We start from the raw sequence: 9,736 nt of genomic DNA on the forward strand, positions 1-9,736 counted from the left end.
GTACATTTTTTGAGTACTTTCTCCACCACTGGTATTTACCCACAATGCCTTGTACCGTAGTCCACTTCCTGCTTTTGGAGCGGTCTCAGGTCCACTTGGTGTTCACATATGCATTCAAACCAAACCAGAATTCACTTCAACCAAACTGAGACCGAGGTTTGCAGGCGGATCAGAGTTCGATTAGCATTCATGCCTCTGCAAACAAACTGGACTTTCTACACAAACGGACTGGAGTCGGACACAGAGTGGCATCATACTGGAGTTTGTCGCTTCACCAAAGAGTCTCAATCACTTTTTATTAAAAGCCTTCACTCATTTCTCCTGCATTATTGCCCGTTGTATCAGAAAGCTGAGACTTCCTAACAGTATCAGTTGATGTCTCCTTTAAAGGGTTAGCAGCGCCGGACTGGTCCGTTCCCTGCTGCTGGCTCCGGTTTAACGGGGCCTGGGGGCCTTAGAAAAAGATGAAATGTGGCCAGTCAGGGCACCAAGTTGTGTCGCATAAAAAGAGCGCGGGCGGCCGGGGAGGCTGCAGGTGTCTGAAGCTCAGCGAGAGTGAAGTTGACAGATGGGCGGCTCATTGTGGAACGAAAAGGGTGTGGAGCGAGATAATTACACAGAAAGGATCCTTCAAAACAGATTTGTGGGGTTTGCTTGTCTGTCGCAAGATGGAGATGCACACTTCCAGGTCTGCTGCTTTTATTTTAGGATGGAGGGGAACCACATTTACTGCAGACATAAAATCCAAAACATTTACAGGGTTATGATATCACAGCAGGCTGCATCATTTACAGCCAGAGGAAAACACACAAGTTTTAATACATGGATCACATCTGTCAGTGAAAGTTATTTTTTTAACAAAGTTTCTGTATCAGTTTTTTTTCAAAGAATAAAAAACTTCTTTAGAAAGTCATGCACCTCCTATAAGCCAACGTATTGATCACCAAACTAGGTTTACAAAATGTGTTTTACTGCATTTCTGATCAAACAGGAGAAAGTTTGTTTTCCTGGTGGTTGATGCCTGGAATGTAACTGCAGATTAAATATTTACCTGCTGAAAAGGTTTTTATCTCACTTCCCAGGTGAATGTCAAAAGGAACCAGAGCAGCTAATTACAGGTGAGTGGGTGCAGCTGGGCAGGGAGCAAGATGGCCGACTGAGGATGAAGAAAAGCAAAGCGAATGAGGAAGAGGGACAGAAACCTAAACCTAATGTGTAAACACTAATCTAGACAAACAAATTACAACCACAAGCGATTATTCTGACGAGTAATTTATTAATCAACAACAAAACTGGTAAATTCTGCAGATTTTTTATTTAACCACTTTTTGAAACAATAGAAATGCAGTAAAAGATGCAAATAATTTTTATATAAGAAAATAAACATTTTACTTCTTAACATCAGTCCTTTAGTGAATTCCTTTGATCATTTGTAGCAAAGGACAGAAAAAAGGTGAAAATCTGGACTGACTATGAAAACAGAGTCGTGTGGGTTCCTTCATTATTAGATGCAGAAAGATTTTTATACATATACTTTAAAGTTTTTAACCAGATTACAACTAAACCTGCATTATTGATTTAGCTGTAATCAGAACATATTAATGTAAAATGTATATATTTTTGGGGCAGTTTAGACTTTAATTCAAGCTCTGATTATATTGTCATTTCGACAAATGGCCTTTTTTGAGTCTGTATTCTCCAGTTAACGATTAATCAATTACTAAATACGTTGTCGATTAATTCAATAAATCGATTAATCACAATCGTTTCGGCACCAGATTAGTGTTCACTGTTTATATAAAGTCCATTTCTCTTCCACCGTTTCTTGTTTATCTCTTATTCACCTTCCCAGCTGCATCCACTCACCTATAATTAGCTCTTCTGGTTCCTTTTGTCCAGATTTCCGTCTGCGTTTTGGTCAAATGCTTCAGGACACTTTTCTGTTTTCAAAGTAGCCACTTCAGTTTGTTTGGAGTTTCATTTGATGAAAACTCCTCATTTCCTGCGTCTAACGCCCAGACTTCCCGGGCTTTACCGTGATGCCGCCACCGCCTCATATCAGCACTCGGGCCGTAATCGGTTGAGCTGGAAGTCGAAAACAGCCGCGATAAAATCAGCAGAGAAGCCATGAAAAGTGCCAGACGCAGCAGTCCTGTCAGACATGATTCTGCGTCTTGATGCTGGAGTGCATGTGCTGCAGATTGTGTATCTAATAAAATGACAGCATTTAGCTCAGCGGGCGCTGCCGCGCTCCGACTGAACCATTAAATGGGTGGAATATTATTTCTGTCACAGGTGCAGCAAAGTCTGAAGAAATGAAGTATGAAGCCCTGATGGCTAATGTCGCCGCTCCTCCCGCCTCCCTCTCTGTGACTCATGCGTATCGGCAGCCATCTTCCTCGTCTCCGGGGTGGGAGGACAGACGCAGCCTGGAGTTGACAGTACAATAACTGTCACAAAGCTTTTTCCAATTTACTGCCTGATTTATTAAATCAAGTTGTGCAAATCAAGTCAGTCGCAATGTGGCAATTATCTGAGAGTCACTCAAGAGCACATGTTTACCAGCTGATGGCAAGGTGTGTGTGTGTGCTGTGTGTGTGTGTGCGCGTGTGCTGTGTGCGTGTGCTGTGTGTGTGTGCTGTGTGTGTGTGTGCTGTGTGTGTGTGCTGTGTGTGTGTGTGTCCTCTCCCTCGGATGGGAGACGTAATTAGAGCCGATTCAAGGATGTTTTCTGTCTAGATAAAAAGTCACTTAGGAGCCAAACCTGAACATAATAGTTTTGAAAACTAGCTGGGATCTTTCCGTCTCCCATGGCAACCCCGACACGCCCGCCGTCGACATTTCGGTTGCAGCAGCGAACGGCGGCGGTCAGAGACGCTGCAGCTTCCCGATGCGGCGGTTAAATTGTGTGGAATGGCTCGCCGTTAACAACAAAACACCCTTCCTCCTCTCAAACTACTGTTTTTTCTTCTTTTTTCCCTTTCAGGAGCAATTTGCTGTTCACGGTTCCTGGTCTTTTGCAGAACCCCTGTGGTCTCTAACTGCTTCACATCCAGCATCAAGGTCAGAGGTTCACACCAGCCTCACGTCTCTCCTCAGTTAAATCTGATGCCATCAACATGAGAACTGAGAGGATTAACAAACTAAATCCGTTCAGCTCATAAATGTCTGCATCGGTTCTGAATCAAAGTTTCTAAAGAAGATCAAGTTTATTAACTAGAATCAGGTTAAATCAGTTTTTGAAAACTGTGATGTTTCTACAGCAGCAGTGAAGAGCCATTACAGACGGTTTGTTAATCAGCCGTTTCCTCAAACTCAAAGGTGTTACTATGTAAGTAAACTGAATTCAAGTAGAATGGTTTTCATTTTAAAACCTCTGAAACTGCTATTGATAGCAGCGGGCGACCCCTTTAAGGCTTCATGCTTAGCAAGAATACAAAAAGCACCATTTCCTCAGAAATGGATTTTTTTTCTGACCTGATTGTCCAGCAGACGAGGCTCGATTGGGGACCAGAACTGCAACAACCAAACCCTTTAGCAGCTTGTTCCCCTCCTCGCCTGAGGGGGCGCTGCACCAAGCAGGAAATTACACAAAAACCTTTGAAGAAGACAGAGGGCAATTTTGTTCTTTATGAAATGTAAGCGAAAACGTAGTGGTGTCGGATCTTAGCTGGTTTAGGATTTCTCTTTTGCCTCTGGCTAAAGACCAGGAGCCGTTTCTACCGCCAGCGCTAAGCTAGCTTGTTTGTTGTGGCTGTATTTACCCAGAATGCCCTGCTCTGTAGTCCACTTCCTGCTTTTGGGGAATCTTCAGAGACTGTGTAATGTGGAAAAAGAGTTTCCTGTGCAGTTTTATTAAACTCTCTGATTTCAATAGTTTAAAAAATCCACCGCATTCTAGCGCCAAATTTTTATAAAAATATCTGAACCTGTTTTTGTGTGTTTTCACTGAGCAAATTTATTTTTATAATTCCAATTTACATAAATTTATTGGGTGAACACATTTCTTTCTTTCTAAACAAACAGCTGTTTATGTACAGAAAAAATAATTTCTTTCCTAAAATTACATTTGAAACTGTTTAATGCTAAAACAAACCGACTTTAAAGCACCTGAGAGTAATTAATGCTGATGACATAAATGTGTGAAAACCGGATGGTTTGCGTTTTACTGTTTTCTAAATATGATGTAGGTTTCCGTGTCGGTGGAGAAGCTCTCACACATTAACACGTCCAGAAGCTGCTGACAGATGATGAGGAAAGCAGGGAAACGGAGGCCAAACACGCTGCATGTGACTGCGAGATTTGTCAAAACAAATAATTAAAATGTCAGACTTCTTCTCTCTTTTCCTCGTCCGTCCGGTTTGCGTTGTTCTGTATCGATTGAAAAACATCTTTAATGTAATAAAACGCAGCGGCAGCCGCTTAATATTCACTGAGCGTTCTGCATATCAGCGCCGTTAGAGACGCCGGGCACCTACAAGCTCACAGCAGCGTTTCTGTCTTGTACTTTAATTCCTGGGTGACGGATGGAGCTGTCAGCCTCAGCTGAAGAACTACCTTTATGGAAAATTGCCTCAAAAAAACCAAAAGTCTGATTTAAAGCCCTGCTGCCTGTAAACTGCTTTACCAAAGTTACATAAAGGAGACGCAGTATTAAATCTTTGTTTGGCCTCCGGGGTAACAAAATATTCCTCTGTTGGTTTTGGTCCCAAAAAGATATTAAGAGAACTGATGGAAGAGAACAAAGCCCACAAATCAGGTCAGCAGCAGAAGACTGTTGTTTTTAAAGCTGGATTTCACTGTTTACCTGAACCACATTGTTCAGAGTTTTATCTAAAGTTTGGAGAAGAATAAGTAGGTTTAAAAGTATTGTTTTATCTGGTTCCTGTTTATTCTGGTTAAAACGTCAGTGCTATGAATAACTACAGGTGTGCATTTTGTTTGCACGTTGTTTCTGCGTATGTTCATCTGTACTTATTTATAAGATCAAAAAACAACAAAAACATATTTGCTACAAGCTATCAGATGTTTGGTTGCAGTCGTTGCTCATCCAGTTATTCAGTTTATTACTTTTTCACACAGCGCCATGGAAGTTTGGACTGTTTTCCAGAAAAATAAAAGCTTTGCACTTATTTTATGTTTTCTGGAGACATTTCAGTTTAATTAAACATTAGCCAAACATTTAATTAATTGAAACAAATTTGGACATTTTCACAGTTTCTGCTTGGATTCCAACAAACGACCCAGAGTTTAAAGAGTCTCTGTGCGATAGAAGAACGGAGAGAGAGAGCAACACAGAACGATTTATCCAGCTGGACTCCAGGTTCGTCCTTGGGAACTGCCAGCGTCTGAAATGAAGGTGCCACAGAAACTGAATGAGGAGCCGGAGGGTCCAACCGCCCAAGGACGTCCATCAGTCTTCGGACGAACAGAACCAGCTGGACCGCTTCCTCCAATCCCTCATCTTTCACTTTCAACTGAAACAGTCAGACAGCTGAGGGGAGATGAACACGGAGAGGAATCGGGGTGGATCCCATCAGAACCAGCGGGGATACCACGGGTCGAGGTCGGGAACAACGAAGAGCAAAGACAGAAACATTGAGATGTGAATATAAAATAAAGATGTGGTGCAGGGATGGAGCTCTAGTTTCCATGGGTTTGCTGGAAAACGAGGACTGGACTCCAGACTGGTAAAAACTGCAGCCTGACAGGAGCAAAAGACGTACAATTAACAAAACAAATGAAAAATGCTGCAACCACAGGAAATGGAAACAACAAATAACAAAAACTGAATAAAACAAGCTGCAAACTAAATCCACATAACGGAAGTCCTCCAGACCACCAGGGGGAGCCTGGAGCAGGGAATACTACCTACAACAACAGTTTATAATACTGTAACACATGAAGTATAACGCACCATTTCTTTCTTCCTCCCGATTTCTTCTGGACATCCCGTCTTTACTGAAGGTCCAAACCAGGTTATTAAAATTAACTAAAACGAACAAAATGACAAAAACTGACAATGAAAAAAACATTTTCATAGCTGAAATAAATAAAAACGGCAAGTAATGGGGGAAACTATAACCAACTGGGACCATATCCGGTATATCTTTTGTTTTCATGTTTATGGATATTTATCAGCCTTTTGAACTGATGTGAAATAAATTTATTTTCCCCACAAAAGCCGTTTACAGCAGCGGCGGCACTTATGCTAGCCCACAAAACGGTGACAGCAAAATCTGGGATAAAACACCAGGTTGGTCAACGATCACTGAATATTTTTTTCTAAATTGTATCTCCTGTTGAGTATTCATTACCAAATCGATGGGCAGAGAATCACAATACGCAGCACAAAAATGAATCAAAGTATGAGAAAACTAAAACTGATAGAAACTTGTAAACACACTTTAAAAACGACTTAAAGCTAACTCAGCTAGACAAGCAAATAGTCACAACAAACTAAAACTAAGCTAAAAAAGACCCCCAAATTTTATAACTTTGGTCAAAGATGATTTGCTGATCGACTCCCCCTGGTGGCCTGGAGGACTTCTGCTCCTGTTTCCTGTGTTTGTAGCATTTTGTCATTTTCCTCCTCAAGCCTCTGACAGGAAACCCAAAAGGTTAGACCCAAGTCAAACCGCTTAGAAGACGGTTTTCCTGATACCGACCAAAAATGTTTGTAAACGCCTAAATTTAAGGAAAGCTGCAAAAATAAAAATAAAATTTTTGCCAAGTTTTCTGGCATTTAACAAACAAATAATTTTGGTAATTCTATCTGACATAAAACAAGAAAAGTTTGATCAGACTTCACTTCAGACAGTGAGAAAAAGTCTTTTATTCATGTAAATATCTGGTTTCAACTGCTCCTAATGTTTCTGCAGATTTTGCTTACCTCTTACAGAACTACTCCTTTAGCTTTCCCCAGATCACCATGGTTCTGTAGCTCTGAATTATAAATGTATATTTGAAGAAAAGTCATTAGGAGGGAAGCCATGATTACAAAGGTAATTGCTTTTCGAGCAGTCATTACCAGAGCAATGCTGATTCACATCTGAACAATGCTGAGTGAATTTGCATTAAGGCGACTAATGAGCAAACATTTTCCTTAAAAACGGCTCCCGAAGGCGCCATGGAAACGGCACAAACAACACATTCGGCGCCAGCAAAACGGGCCCTTTAAAGCTGATTGGCTGGAAACCCGACGACTCAGCAAACTGAGGTGTAAGCACAGATGAATCGGATACATTCTCACCGTTATTGGAGTGACGGCCGAGTTCACGCACAGAAAACATGAGTGAAGTGTTTCTGCTACAGGAGGCAGAAACTGCAAACAGGAAGAACTGAGAGCGTCGCCGTTTCAGCACCATGGAGAGCGACAGCAGCAGGACAGCTCCAGCAGAGGAACAAAAACAGATCCATGTTATTATTGATCATCTATTAAAGATCAGAAATCATACTGTTTTGAAATTCTATCAAGAACTAACGAGAATCATTTACTTTTTAAATTTTTACTGTTTATGTGTGTAGAGAGACGGAGGAGATCGTTTCCCTGAGGGAAAAACCCAAAAGTAGTTCATAAAATCCATCCATTGGCACATTCTGCATGTTTTACATTTAACCACTTAAGGTTATTTTACATTACTATTTCAACCTGGAAATGCATAAAAATGCAAATAAATAATTAAATTCCTTTTAAAATAAAACATTTTCCTGTAACACATCATTCCTCTAGTGAGCAGGTGATGGTTTGTAGCAGAGGATCCATCTGCAGCTAAAAACATCAACAGTTTCACTGAAGTAATGAAGCGTCACTAAAAAATGTTACTTGAAGAGTTCTGGTTAGAACAAAGTTACAAAGTAAGAAGGTTTTTATTTTAAATGTGTACATTTTTATACATAATTACTGTTATGTTCCTTCAGTGAACATCCTCCAGTTTGGATCCTTCAGCCGTTCTAAGCCTGTTTTCCTGTTTGAACTTTGACCTTTGGCCTGTAGGGTCTGAGCTCAGCGTGGTTTCTGGACGTCGCCTCTGGATGGTTTGCAGCTTATGGTTTCATTCACTTTGGCTTGGCGAAACAGACTGACATTGATGCATCGTTCATTTCAGAGTGGATTTATATCACTCTGCTGCCTGTTTAGACCAGATCATTTATGGTTTTAATAAACTGTAATAGCCGTTTATAATCCAGGTTGGTTTTTATTTTGTGCAGCAGCCAGAAAGGTTTTTCAGTCATTTCTCTGGTGTGGATGTGAAAGAAAGCTTCCTCCTCAGACTGAGCCCATTACGCCGCTGTCTGATTGCAGCGCATCAGTCAAACTGCACAGCTGCATCAACCCCCCCCGTCGCAGCGCGCCGCATGCTGGGGCCCCGGCTCCTCCACGCTCCCTCACAATATGGCCGCATGGTGTGCGCCGCACTCACACACATCAATTAGAGAAAAGGTTACCTTGCTCTGCTGCTGGCTGGCTCCAGCATCGCACAACAACTCTGGTTTCCACGGGAACCCAGGTGGTTTCCAACAGGTCACCTTCTCATTTTCTGGCTCCTTTTGGAAACAATAAAACCTGAAAATACTTTATTTATTTGTGGCGTAAATCGGAATTCGACTCCGGTTTTCCACCATAATTAGCTGGTTGCTATCAGGATTTCTTTGGCAGAACGTTTGTGTTTATTTACCGGAGCAGTGGAGGTGAAAATCTCAAGACCAGCTTTGTTCATCAGATTACACTTCATGGCAACACCGCAGGCAACTGGTTACCCGGCATCGCAACAGGAGGAGAGGAGGAGGAGAGGAGCTGCAGAGGAGGAGGAGAGGAGGAGCAGCAGAGGAGGAGGAGAGGAACTGCAGAGGAGCAGCAGAGGAAGAGGAGCTGCAGAGGAGCAGCAGAGGAGCTGCAGAGGAAGAGGAGCAGCAGAGGAGCTGCAGAGGAGCTGCAGAGGAGCTGCAGAGGAGCAGCAGAGGAGCTTGGTGCTTCGCGGTTGGAGGCGATTCGTTTGTCTGAACCTTGAGCCGCTTCCTAAAACTTTTGGGACAAATGCTTGGAAAGGCTGGAACTGCTTTCTCCTGAATGTTAGCAGCTGGAGAACAAAATGACAAATGAGTTTTCCATAAGTGTTAAATGGTGTTTGTGTGTTTTTGGTTTCTGCATTCAGTTGTAAGATAATGAGGCGATAATTAAGGCTAATTTCCTACAAACGGCTTTGTTTCATTCACTCGCTGGTTAAGTTTGGGTTTTCTGCGGTTTTTCTCTAAAGTTGAACCATTTTCTACACTCCTGTCGTTAACAGAACAAAGAAAGAAGCTTAATTTAATTTGTCTAATAATGTAATTAGTTAAAAAGCTTTTTGAAAAATGTTTGCTAACGTTGACCTAAACCTAAAGGCTTTGTGATGCAAAAATACTCATAATTACTTCAAACATTTATATGTTTATTACATTTTTCACGTATGGATGTCGTAACTTTTTAACCTGCACAAAGCATGCCGAGTTAATAACGCAGGTCGGTAACTCCAGAATATAACAACACAGGAAGGTCAGCAAGAACACGAGATACCAGCTTAAACTTATTCACTATGTTAGCTAGAGCTAACAGCGTTAGCTAACACGTAGTCCTGTCACAACAGAAACAACAAATAAAATGAATTATAAAGTAAATAAAATTGTCCTTCAAACATGGGCGTAGGTTTGGGTAGGGACGGTAGGGACATGTCCCGACCAATATTCACGGGATATG

General features: G+C 41.6%; 1 long non-coding RNA gene across 1 annotated transcript; it reads left to right on the forward strand.

Moving 5' to 3' along the window:
• The first annotated feature begins 2,984 nt into the window (after positions 1-2,984).
• LOC106934809 (uncharacterized) lies at positions 2,985-5,728 on the forward strand. Its single transcript, XR_001421771.1, has 2 exons — positions 2,985-3,063; positions 5,218-5,728. It is a non-coding gene; the product is annotated as an uncharacterized LOC106934809 (long non-coding RNA).
• The last annotated feature ends 4,008 nt before the right edge of the window (positions 5,729-9,736 follow it).

This window comes from Poecilia latipinna, unplaced genomic scaffold (genome assembly GCF_001443285.1).
Source record: "Poecilia latipinna isolate Pla-1442-1.1 unplaced genomic scaffold, P_latipinna-1.0 Scaffold1864, whole genome shotgun sequence".
NCBI lineage: Eukaryota > Metazoa > Chordata > Actinopteri > Cyprinodontiformes > Poeciliidae > Poecilia > Poecilia latipinna.